Source organism: Tachypleus tridentatus, chromosome 10 (assembly GCF_004210375.1).
Source record: "Tachypleus tridentatus isolate NWPU-2018 chromosome 10, ASM421037v1, whole genome shotgun sequence".
NCBI classification, from domain to species: domain Eukaryota; kingdom Metazoa; phylum Arthropoda; class Merostomata; order Xiphosura; family Limulidae; genus Tachypleus; species Tachypleus tridentatus.
The window spans coordinates 186,832,499-186,845,811 of record NC_134834.1 but is presented as its reverse complement, the minus strand read 5'-3'; the positions used below and the strand labels follow the sequence as shown (position 1 = coordinate 186,845,811).

General features: G+C 31.1%; 1 pseudogene across 1 annotated transcript in view; it reads left to right on the top strand.

Moving 5' to 3' along the window:
* LOC143231143 (ribosomal protein S6 kinase alpha-5-like) overlaps window positions 1-13,313 on the top strand; it is a 102,841-nt pseudogene that overhangs the window by 64,762 nt on the left and 24,766 nt on the right. Inside the window, exons 3-4 of the transcript XR_013016794.1 lie at window positions 3,856-3,924; window positions 11,726-11,944. The product of XR_013016794.1 is annotated as a ribosomal protein S6 kinase alpha-5-like (transcript). The remainder of the gene's footprint in view (window positions 1-3,855; window positions 3,925-11,725; window positions 11,945-13,313) is intronic.

Genomic DNA, 13,313 nt, shown 5'->3' with positions numbered 1-13,313 from the left:
CCATTACATTATTGTGATGATGAGTCTTGTGGGATATTTACTTATTTAACGGTAATCTAAGCGTTATGGTATTGTGTTAAGTGGCATCTGTTGATGGTTTGTCGAGGTTAGATTTTAAATGTCTTTGATTCAGTGAACGTTTGTCCAGAACTAAATTTCCCCTTAAAACAGTATCAGACGACAGATAGAAGTCAGCTTTGGGACGGCTTGTTATTGTCACGACTGCATCTCTTTTTCTCCCTGTTCGTGGTGTAGTTTATCTAACGTGCGCGCGCGCGTGGCATTAGCCCAAATGATGTCAGCTGCTGTGCCCACGAACCAGCTGGCTCGTTCACGTGGCGGTACTGGCTGACTCGGCAGCAATTGTTCCAGCCTTCTCACCTAGCATGCAGCAGAGCACTTGAGAAGTTCTCTGCCTAATATATGTTTTTTTTTTTGTGATGCATCCGTTTGCATAATTAAAGGAAGTTGGAAGATTTAGTTAACTTATTCTGAAAATATGGTTCAAGCAGGTAAGAATATTTTAAAATAGTTGCTGAAAGTGTGAAAACTGATATCCAAAATGTAATATAAAGCTTGTAGTGTACAGTAGGACTGCCTACGTTAGGTGCGGGTATCACCCGACATCTGTTGGTCCATTGAGTTACCAGAATTGTTATGAAACATTTCCTGGTTTCCACTTCTCAACAAGATGCAACTTTTCTCACTAGTAACCTAAGCTTGCGGTTTTATTGGAAAACATTTCGTATCGAATGTTGAATTTACCGTGAACCTAGTATTACAGGACTCGGATCAATATTTTCCAGGCCACCATTCTCGCTTTACCTCTACTTTTGCCGTAACCTATTTTCGGTTAGAGCTTGTGTAATCTGTTAAGAAAATCGAGGTTAAAGAAATGCTAACAGATACACTAGTCAGTAGTCAAGGGCCCACATGAATACCATAGCATATTTAAGTAGTTTATAATTACTCAGTGCTTTCCTTTTTTTTTAATTTTGAAATTTTGCATTTACTAGTTGTATGTTTTATTGTAATAATTTAAAACAGGTTAAAATTACTAGCAACCTATCTTATAATTTTTGGTAGGCATGAAAAATAACATCAAACATTTTCGTTGTGTTTCACAAGTGCAATCGAGTATCCGGCAAGCTTAATTATTTGATAATTTTAGGCTGGTTGTTAGGCCTGAGCTGGAACGGATGTTTGGAGCGATATAACGCATGAGTGATAAACTCTCAGGTGAATGGCCGGTGTCAGGTCATTGCCTGCGTAGGTCAAATGCATGAAACAGTATGCATTTTATAATATTAAAACCGAATCAAGTTTTCATACAGATACCGTATTTGTTGATACACAAAACTCTTTAAATCAACAATAAATTGTTGAATAAATAATTCAAAACTAAAATCGATCATACTAAAACAGCTAAATGAAGGAGTCTGTACAGGACGCTAGAGAGAGCCATTCTTGTATGCCAATTAGTTTTTCGAAGTACAAACATAGGGAAGAAAAAACAAGAGCAAATAAGTATTACTGTTTCTGGTGATCTCACGATAAAAAAAACGTGTCATTCTCCAAGTTTAGAAATTAAAATATGATTCATTGCATTATAGATTTTCTTAGTTTACTGAATCAGGGTAGGATAGGGTTTTTTGTTGTTTTTTTATTGAAGAGATAAAAGTTAGATGTACAAAGGTGATTATACACTCACATTCTTTAATGTTTCTGATGGTTGGAAAGCACATGACACAATAACATCCAGTTTGAAAATAATTAAAACAAAAGTGGTAACTCGGGAGGTTCCAGAAAGTAGATGCTCATCTGTTCCATATCCATTAATTCTGCATGTCTGTCTGTAAAATGTACATAATTACAAGACTTACATACATTAAAGCAATTGGTTTTCATTCTAGGTGGAAATGAAACAGATTGAAGAATTTATTTTAGACATTTTTTTTTTCATGGCAATAGAATTGTCAAAAGTAATGTATAAATAATCAAAAACACATTTCATGACTTTTATATGTTATCAATAATTTGCTTAGAACCAGGCTGCATTTATAAAATAAATAAAAGATTGTACAGTTAAAGCTATGGTATTAGGATTGAGAAAGATATTATTCACTTGAAGCATTATGGGATGGCCAGGTGGTTAGGGTGTTAGATTCATAACTGAGGTCACAGGTTTGATTTCCCATCACACCAAACATGCTCTCACTTTCAGCTGTGGGGGTATTATAATATGACGTCCCACTATTCATTGGTAAAAGAGTAGCCCTGGTGTACCTTTGCATGAAATTAAAAAAAACAAAGCATTATGGGATATGTTTTTAAATCATTTCTTACAGTTTTAAGGATTTTGAAGGTTAGTATTTGTTCCTTCAGTGTATTACAAGTGGCTTAGATTAGGATCATTCATTATGTTGTTAAACAGCTAGTTTAGTAGATTTTAACTAATGGTTGTGATACCTTGATCTGAAATATATATATTTTACTAAATTCAGTAAATAACAAAAAAAACATATGAGAGTATGTTTTGTTTTTTCATATAAACAGCCCATCATTATGAAGTGACTTAAGAGTTGGATAGAAACTGCTTTAGATACAGATGTAGTGGCTAACTTTGTTAATTAATTTGTCAAATGCTAAGTTAAGGCAGTAAACAAGATGTAGGCAGCCTTCAGTGAACACAAAACTGTCAAACAATATTTTTTTGTGAATTTTCCAAATTAAACAAACTTTAATATTTGACAAAAATATTGAATGTAAATTATTGGATATTACTACCATGTCGTCCATTGTTTCTCAAATACATTGTTATTTAATAAAAAATGGTAAAGTTATGACTTAATTGAGTTGTAATTTTAAGTCTCAAACAAAGATTCTTGATTTTACATGCTGTTTTAATACTGTGATCAAAAGGTTAAGTCGTGAACCTCTGGGTGTAATTTATATCATCTTTTTATTGCCTGTAATGTTCTTTGTTGATTAGGTCAGTTCATGAAATTTTTGATTGTATATTGTATCACTTATTGTTTCAAAATTTCATTCTTCTCTGTTAGAAGGTTAATTAAACTATTTAATTTTTTAAAACTTGCTAACCTGGAGGTTATTGTAAAATGACTTGTGTTCATTCACAAGAGAAAAAATGAATAGTCATTTTGTAATAACTTTCCATAACTTGAAAAGTGGTTAAAGCAAGGTATGATATGAATATTGCTAGACTACTATGGGATGTTTATTTCTATATTTACTTTAAACCTTACTACTTTTTTTTTTTTTAAACTTTTAAATATGAAGAGTTTTTGTTTGTTTTTGATGAAAAATTTCAAGATTGATTTTGATTGATTTGACCAAATTTTTATATGGGAGTTGAAGTTCTTATTGAAAGAGTATATCTGAACTTCTAAAATTACATATGAAAAAGTATTTCCAAACCTGTTCCTTAGACTTAAATGCATTTAAATCTTTGACAATGTAACCACATCCACGTAGAGACCTCGTGGCTGTTTTTGTTTTCATTACAATTTCATATAATAGTTCCAATACACATGTAATGATGATACTTATCTCGGAAAAATGTTTTCATCTTCATTGCATGATGAAATTGAACAGCAACTGCTATTAGATTCAAAACAACATCTGTAACCATGATTGCGATGAATTTAAAATTGCTGTCAGCTTGAAGTATGTGTGCCCTTGTATTCTGAGTTATTGTTTATAAGAAACCAAAACACTGTGGATGAATTATTTTTCCAGGTCAACAATTTTTCTTTGTTAAGATTGGGTAGTGTTGATTTTAGTGCTTGAATGAGTTCTTTCAGTTCATAAACAAGATAATTTTACCACCTACAGTGAACTTGAGCGGTAGCAGCAGAGTGGATATTTCCAGTTTTGAGCTTCTTAAAGTTTTAGGAAAAGGTGGTAAGTGTTAAAGTTTTTATTATTGTTTTATTTATCTTTCCTTTAAATTGTGAGAAATGAATTTTTTTTTATCCAAGTATATAAACTTTAGAAATGCCATATTCCATTACTCACTCTACTAGAAATGTAAAACTGAAGTGATTCCAAAATAAGTTGATTAATAATTTGATTTGAAACTGTTATTACTGATTGATATATATTTTGTGCATAATGAAATGTGATTTCTGTTATCTTACATTAATGATAAGAAAAAATGTGTTTACTCTAAAGTTTCATGTTTTTATTAATTTCTACATACAAATAGCTTTTTGAAATCTTTTAATTTCAGGTTTACGGATCTAAGATTTTTAGGTACAATGAAATAATTATTTTAAACACTTATGGTTGGTGTCACACACTGACAAGATTTGGGATCTATATTGAGTACATATAGCAAAATGACCTGTTATAGTATGTTAGTCTCAACATCTGCTGTGTGTTTAATTTTATATAGTGTCAGGATGACTGCTTTTGTATATGATGTAACATAGAATATACTTATATCTGTCTTCACACAAAAGTTTAAAATGGTAGTATTGGTTTTAAAACTTAGTTTTAAGTTCTAGGTAAGTGGAATGCACCAAACCTTGGACTCTTTGAAAGTTGCCCTTATGTATGAAATCCTACACATTCAGAGGCTAAGCCCACAATGGGTTTAATTTTGCACCTGGCCTAATTGTTGAATAATTGATTGATATAATTCCAATCAGTTGTTTAACATATTAGTTTTTACTTGAAGATTAACAAATCACAAGCTATGTTTTTTTCATTTTCTGTTACTGGGCCTTGCCTACTGACATGGACAATAAGGCATTCTTGGATGTTTTGATGGATTTATAAAGAATATAATTGCAGTATAGTTCTAAGCAAAGCTAGTTGTACAGCATGATTCTTGTCCTGTGAAATTATAAGGTTAGATTTGTCCTTGTCAAGTATAGCTAATCTGACCTCGGATAATGAAAACCATTCTCAGTGATATATTTTTACATATATGAAAACCATTCTGTTTACCTTAAATGTATTTGCATGTATAAATGTGATTACTGACTTTGTCTGTAAAAGTGTTTTGTTTTTTTCTTTCTGTGTAAAACATATACATTTAATATTTCTTACTTCTGGTGATACTGAATATATCACATTCTGCAAAGAAATTTACTGAATACCCTAATTCAAGAGGTTAATAACGTACTCATTGTATTGAGCATCTGAGAGTTACTGCGATTAAACAAGATAAAACTTCTGTTTTAAATCTTTCTTCATGGTGCCATAAGTCATTCTAGTCTGCACAGCAATAAAAATGAGACTTAGTCTTCAAGTCTATCTGCATAGTGTCATTCTGGTCAGTATTTCATACAGAAACTTAATTTCATGTATATATTTGTATGATGTTGCTAGTCAAAAATGATAACAATGGCAAACATGATAAGAAAAATAAAAATTTCTTCTTCCTCTTTTTGTACAAAGTTTATAGTCACTTTTGATTAGCAAAGCAGACAAGATAAAGCTTTAATCTCACATTTATGTTTATACAATGTCACTAGTCATTCCTAGTGGGCATAGCAGATGAGGTTCTTATCTCATATTTGTCATTGTTTAGTACCATCAGTAACTTTTGATGATCATAGCAAATGTGGTTCATACAATGTGTGTTTGTTTTTGTGCAGTACCTCTGGTAATTCCTGGTGGGCATAGCGGATTAGGTTCTCTCCTCGTGCATTTCTTTATGTAGCACCATTAGTAACTTCTGGTGGGCATAGAAGGCACAACAAGGTTCCTGCCTATAGGCATGTGTGTAGCTGAGGATTTGGGTGGGCCATATTATATTGTTTTGGAAAATGTGTGTAATGTTCCTTGTAATATTCTTTTCTCAGGTGATATATCATGCATGATTGTTGTTAGTTTTTAATTTTTCTTTCATTTGGGTGGTCCTTGTTCCCTTGGACCACTTTGTACACACACCTATATTATGTTCTCATGTTTTTACAGCACTAGTCATTCACTTGGCCTGAATGTTTTGTAGCTAAAAATCTTGAGCTCCTTTACTAAAAGAAACAGTGACATGGTTTATAATTTTGTTTGGAAATACAGGGTGTTCAGAAAGTCACTGTGCAGTTTTGTCTGTTAATAAATATATAAGTGTACAGTGACTTTTCAAACACCCTGTAGTTCTTCCTGGTGAGTTATGATAATTACAGTTATGCTACAGAACGTACTTTACAACTTGTATTACTGTAGTTTTTCTCTTACTGCTGTAGACTAGATGTAAACATTGGTTTTATGCTGTTTTTTTTTAAAACTTTGTTTTGTTTTACCGTAATTTCCTTTTATGAATTTTAATAATTTTACTTTAATTTTAACTTTTTACCGGATGTTTGGTGCAGATAGCCTAGTTTCTTTGTGCCATAAAACACTAAATCAACCAACCAAACAACTGAATATAGTTCAGTTATATTTGAATTTTCTAAACTAAGTAGGCCATTTTTTAAAAGTTGTCATTAAGTATATGTACATATGAACCCTAACTTACACTAACTTTGAATTTTTTCAACTACTTGAAAACAGGAAATATTTTGTGGAAAATTTCTCCATGAAAAAAAATTGCAACATTTCACAACATAGACTTTTAAATCTAGAATGAACTGGCTCATTCTGGAACTTTATTCATTCTGCTTCCAAAATCTGTTAAAATCTCAGAGTGCTACTTAAAGTTAAACCCTGTTTTTGAAAATTATAAGTTTATTATGTGAATTTGTTTATTATGTGTGTATGTATGTATGTATGTATAATATTTTTGATAAAGCAACAGATAGGGAAAAATACAGAATAGAAACTGAACTTAATTAATCCATAACTATAACAGATTTACAAAACTTTGGGGGGGATTACCCCCACACCTTTTAATATGTCCAAGTAAAAATGTTTCAAAATTATTCTGAGGAAAAACAGGAGAGTGCATAGAATTAAATCCAAAATCCTGGAGCTTCCATGACCATAAGTTGAGCTCCATATCATGGCTGTAATTGGTACACCTGTGGCACACATTCCCTTACTTTACTTGGCCAAATAAACCTTAGACTCCACCCCCACTTTTAATTCACTTCCTACACCTATGCCAGTTTTATGGAAAATTGTAAGCGAGTGTTATCAGTTGGAAAAACTTGTAAAATGTTGCATGATCCATAAAATATGCGAGATGAGTTTCGTTGTTGTGATACTAATGCACGATAATAATTTCTGTTTTCCATGGAAAGTCTTAGTTCTCTTACAGCTGATGATTACTACTGTTACTACATTTACAAAATAAGACATAGAAAAAATATTGAAATGCACGTTTTCAAATCAACAGAGTTACATTTGAGGAAATGTCAGTAGACAGACTTGTTAGTCTTAACCTTCTGTAGTTTATTATTTGTAAAGTTTAGCAGCGAACTACAAGAATAATTTTAAAGTGTGTTATCGTATTAGTCGTCTTCTGTTCACAATTTAATTTTTTTTATTTTATTGGACTAGGACCAAATGCATAGTTATTATTTCTGACTGCAGATCTGATTTTCTATGGTTTGCACCCTATTGCTGCCAAAAAATTCATACTCTGTACACTGGGGTCTTGTGTGCATCAAAATAGTGACAGCCAGATTCCAGTATTTTATTATAGTAACCCACAAGTTGGTTGTGGGCTGTGTTGACTAGTTATCTTCCATATATTCCATCACTTTAAAATCAGAGATGGCTAGCACAGATAGTCCTCAAATAACTTTGCACAAAATTGAATCAAACCTAACTAGACCAGGTTAGTTTTGTATAAAATTTAACCAAATTTAACTAGATCAGGCTAGTTTATTTAAAAAAAAAATGTATGCATATAAACTGTGAAAATCATTATACAGGCTACTGGTATAATAATTCACGTTTCTTTTAATTTGTACGTCTTTTCAAATGTTGTTACCTTCCCGTTACTGGTTTATAAAATCACCATTTTCACAAAATGTGAAGTCATTATAAGTTAAAAGGGCGTGTTTATAGATACAATTGTTTTTTAAATGACCCATTTGTAATGTTGTTTTAAGTTTAATTGCATCCGTGAGATACTAACTTTTATCCTGTGAACGACTTCATAACAAACTAGGTGGTTTATATAACACTGAGAAAACATTTTGGTTTATTCCTAATTTGAAATGAAGTTGGTGGAATTTTCATCTCTATCAAACAAGAAAAATTTGACAACTTTTCCTTTTACAAACCTCTGGTATTTGTACTATAATTTGATTATTCTGTGTTTGAAGTGTATTTAATATTGAGTTAAAGAATGCTGAGTATTCATGTTGCTATATAATTTGATGTTAGGCACATTTATGTACGTTTTATAAAGTAAATTTTATGAATTCATTGATTACTTAGACACAATTGGTTTTGCGACTTACTTTATTAGTTCTTGTAAATAGTCTTAAATTTAAATGTATGAATAATGCATTTACCAACATTTCTACCAGTGTACAAAAGTACACATGAAACAGTTGTTCCATGTCAATTAAACAAATAATTATATGGTTTAAATTCTGAAGCTTGCTGGTGTAATTCGTGATTATTCTGAGTTAAGGATTAAGTGATTTTAAATTGTTATAGCACATTGGGTAAATGTAGTTAATGAAACATTTCAAAATTGCTTGCAATATATTCAGAGTTAAAATCTACACTAGAAAGTTCTGTGACATACACTTAATAGAAACACATGTCAAGAGAATAAAAATGTAACAAACTCTTTATTTCAACAAGTGAATAACACTTCAACATATATTAACAACAAATTAAACATTTTTTTATATAGTTATGGATTCTGCAATAATAATTTCAAGTTACACAGAAGGCATTTGTAATCTATGAATATTTCAATTATGACAACAAATAAATATTTGTCTATAAAATCAATTAAATTATGCAACTATAAATTTTCAAAACTGTAATTTTTCTGCAGTAAAATAACTGAGTAAAAATTAGACTGTTTTCAATGAAGCAATTGGTTATTCTACAACATCAACAGTTTGAACCCTTTCTTTGGTGAATTTAAAAAAAAAACTTGTTCTTTCCATTTTATGAATTGTGTTCCATTCTTCACCTCTTTTTGAGTCTCCATGAAATTACTTTAGTTTTATTTGTCAAGTCCTTTTGGAAATATTGAGCCAAACAATTCTGTTTCCTAATTTGCTTTATGCTTGTGTGTTATCAACCAACAGGCTAGAACATGTGGAAAGTTTATTTGTGACTGCCTTAAGGCTACTTGAGAATTATATGTTGCTTTGCTTTAGAGAAATACAGTGTATTTTTTTTATTTAGGTATTCTTCATTGTTCTTAGGAAGGAGGTTTCTAAAATTTGCTACAGGCCTAGAGTACATGTAATTGAAATCTCTGCGATTGAATGCTGATTACTTAGAAAAATGTAAAACAAAATGTATACCTTTCTTTAAATATATGAATGTACAGCTATGTTGTACTTCAGATAACTGACCACCAACCTGTCTCAAGTGAATTCAAATTTAGAATCATGTATTGTTGTATTTAAATCTGTGTAATTAACTTGATGGATTAATACAATTGATTATTATGAGAAAGTATTACATGGGTTAATGTTGCTAAAATAATCAACTAATTTAAATTAGTGTTTCTTGTTAGTGCTGTTATCTTTAGTTATTCCAAAATCCAAGTAACCAGAACATGATTTTTTATGTGAGAATAGCATACAAGTTGAATGTAGTCTATTAATGAGTCCAACAGTTAATTAGTTATCACATTCCTCTGATCACCCAGCATTATTTTTACTGAGTTTTCATAAGAACTGCAGTGTCACTTGGAGGGATCTGACATTGTTCAAGAAGAAAGTCGAATTGTAAGGTGATCAGCGAGTGTGCATTTTGTAAATGAATTCACTTCCACCCTGTTATTCCAATGAGGAAGCATCTAACAAAATTCTTGCAACAAATACCTGTGAGATATACATGGACCTACAGGGTGTCCAGTTAACCACAACTGAAAGCAAGTGTTACTCTGGTCCTGCCACAGCTGATGTTGCATACTATTATAAAGGCAATAACTATTTCTGTATGAGATGTTTTATTATGTTAATCTTGTAAACAGGTGTTTTTCTGTTGCTGGAGTATAATGTGACAGTTAATCTTGTAAACAGATGTTTTTTTCTGTTGCTGGAGCATAATGTGACAATTGATCTTGTAAACACCTGTTTTTCTGTTGCTGGAGAGTAATGTGACAATTGATCTTGTAAACAGCTGTTTTTCTGTTGCTGGAGAGTAATGTGATAGTTGATCTTGTAAACAGCTGTTTTTCTGTTGCTGAGATATTCAGTCTTCACCCCCATCCACTTAACAGATTATATGGATCCAAAGTATAGAGTTTAAAACTTACAGGATGATGGAAACTGTGAACATGATTTTGAAGGCAGCTGAGCCTATTTCCAACATGGACCCAGTAGTGATTTGGTTTACTACTGGTAATGGAGAGGAATTTTATACAAGTCAACCAGCATCATCACAACTTCACTATGGGAGGGTCAGCAGTTATGTAAAAATTACTGTTTTAAGTTTTCTGATCTCTTCAGTTGATTGTGAATGTAACTGGAAGACATTCAGTAAAATAAGAGTTAAAACCACCTTGCACATGACTGAAAATCAGTGACATAAACAGTACCTAAACTATTACAATGTCTGTTGTATCCCACCTGGTCTGAGGAGCCTTGGTATTGGACAAAAGGCCACCTTGCACTAGATACAGTGGATGCAGTTTTGGTTGATGTACTGTTTCACATTTGTCTTGACAATCACTTAAACTCTTAGAAATGGTATTATTTAATTAACATTAACAACATTGTTGGGTGTTGCTCTGTTAAATATTAAATAACACGTTTAGAAAAATTTTCAAAAGTAATTGTTTACTAAATTAAAATCTCTGTATATATTTGGCTTTCCATTTATTCTTCTTTTGTTAAGGACTAAAATACTGGATTATTAAAACTTACCAAATGATTAGGTTTGTTTCTCAGTGTCTCTGAAATTTTTAATTTAGAAGTAATTCAGAATTCTATAGATAATGGACAAAAGCAAATTAATTAATTATGATACAATTGTGTTCTTTTTTAACAGTAGGAAGACAAAAGATTTTAAGTTTGAAAAAAAGTCCAAAAAGTTTGACCTATTTTGTCAGAATCTTTTCTATCTTTGTGCATGTGTGGTGTCTCCAGCATGAACTGTGAATTTCAAGTAGAATGCATAATTATGGGTTATTTTAGACTTTTAATGACTAAAATGAGTTAAAAGAATGGAGCATACTTCAATACTAACTGTTTTGACATGTTTCAAATGTAAGATGACACCAGTGTTTACAGTCAGTTTTTGCTAGGTGTACACATATCAGATAATTCAGTTTTTTATTTTATCAGGAAGTAGGTGTTTAAACTGAGTGTTAAACTTTGTGTGCCAAAGATATTTTTTTCATATTCATGATTTAATGATTCTTGAGACAGTCTATAAAAGGAGTTTAAGACAAATTTATTTTAAAAGTTTTATTTCAGATTTTTTATATTGTTATTTAGTTATGTGTATTCATCGTAAACTAATTGTTTATTATTACGTGTAATATTCAGCTGTAAAGAAATAGGATATTATAATGTTTGCTGATTTTCAAATATAGGCTTATGAAGGATGTTTTTGCTGTTACAGTTTATCAGAGAAGGTTTATTAATTCTCATTGTTACAGCATATGGAAAAGTTTTCCTAGTCAGAAAAGTGGGAGGCCAAGATCACAAAAAGTTATATGCTATGAAAGTGTTGAAGAAAGCAGCCATAGTTCAGAAACAAAAGACACTCGAACACACCAAAACGGAACGACAGGTACTGGAGTCCATTCGTCAATCTCCGTTTCTTGTCACGCTACATTATGCCTTCCAAACAGATGCAAAACTTCACCTTATACTTGGTATGCTAACTAAATATTTGAGATTTTTAGAATTATTTATTGACGTTAGGTTTAAGTCGATGCTCATCTGATAGTGTAAATTGAGAATAAGAATTATGTTGTCAGTTTTTAGTTGTAAAGAACATTAATTTCTTCTTATTTTCTCACATATTTTCTTGCCTATGAATTTTTCTCAAGCCCAGGATTTGCTGAATATTAGGAATTCAGTTCAGGTCGTTTTTTGTTTTTTTTTCTCATTTTATACTGCGTGAACTTAATTCTAGACTCCAGTGACCCACAATTTTATTGTGACCTACATTAGAAACCGTGGCTCATTGCTTTCTACTAGTTATGTTGAATGTGTAAGCTTAGATAAGTAGTGTTTTAATCTTTACTTGTATTATCATTACAAGTACAGCATTTGTAAACAAATAAAGATGAAACCAGGCTTGTAGGTGAACAGAGCCATTGTGCCAAATGTTGAATTATCCCAGTGATTTTGTCATCTACATCTTTGAATTTGGAATATTATTAAGTATTAAAAATATTTTACAGAAGTTTTCACTGTGATAATGTAGTACTCTCACACTGAATTTACTATAACAAAAAGTTTGTGAATCTTGTAGATAGAACAAAGTTCCACAAGTGGAAAAACCTTTTTCTTAATTTTAGTATCTTAATGTTTATATATAATTTCTCAATGGGGTAAAATATTTATTTTTGAAAAAAAAAATAGCATACAAGTAAAAAAAGTTGATATTTTGTAAAGAATTTTATAAATCAATAGTATAAAAAAATCTGGAAATGAACAAGGTATTTTCTGTGTGATGTATTTGAAAGTTACGCGTATTCTGTTGAAAGTAAATTAAGCTAACATAGCAATTGCTAGCTTATAACCTACATTTAATGTAAACTTTGAAACATGAACAACATTGATGGTGATTTTAATTAATTTAACTGTTGAGATGTTGTTTTTATTTTATATAACATTCACAACAGTGTTTTTATTTTGATTATTTAATGTGTTATGATGTTACATAGTTTTTTATTTACTGTTAGTTTTTGGTATATACCATCATCTTATGAAAGATGATTTTGAGTACAAATTTATTATAAAAATACCAGCAGAATGTTTTATTTTTGAATAGGATTTAAAGGGAGAAAAATATACCTTTGTTTGACTAATTTGAAATTAGTGAGTAAATACTCTTTTTACAAGTTTGGGAACCTCCTAGACCCATATCCCCAGTGGGAGAGTGGTAAGTTTACAGACTCATCATGTTAAAATCTGGGTTCAAGTGTTCCCAGTGGCATAATGTAGTTTTATGGGTTTGAATATCCCCAGTGGTTTAATGTGGTTTTGTGGGTTCAAGTGTCCCCAATGGTTTAA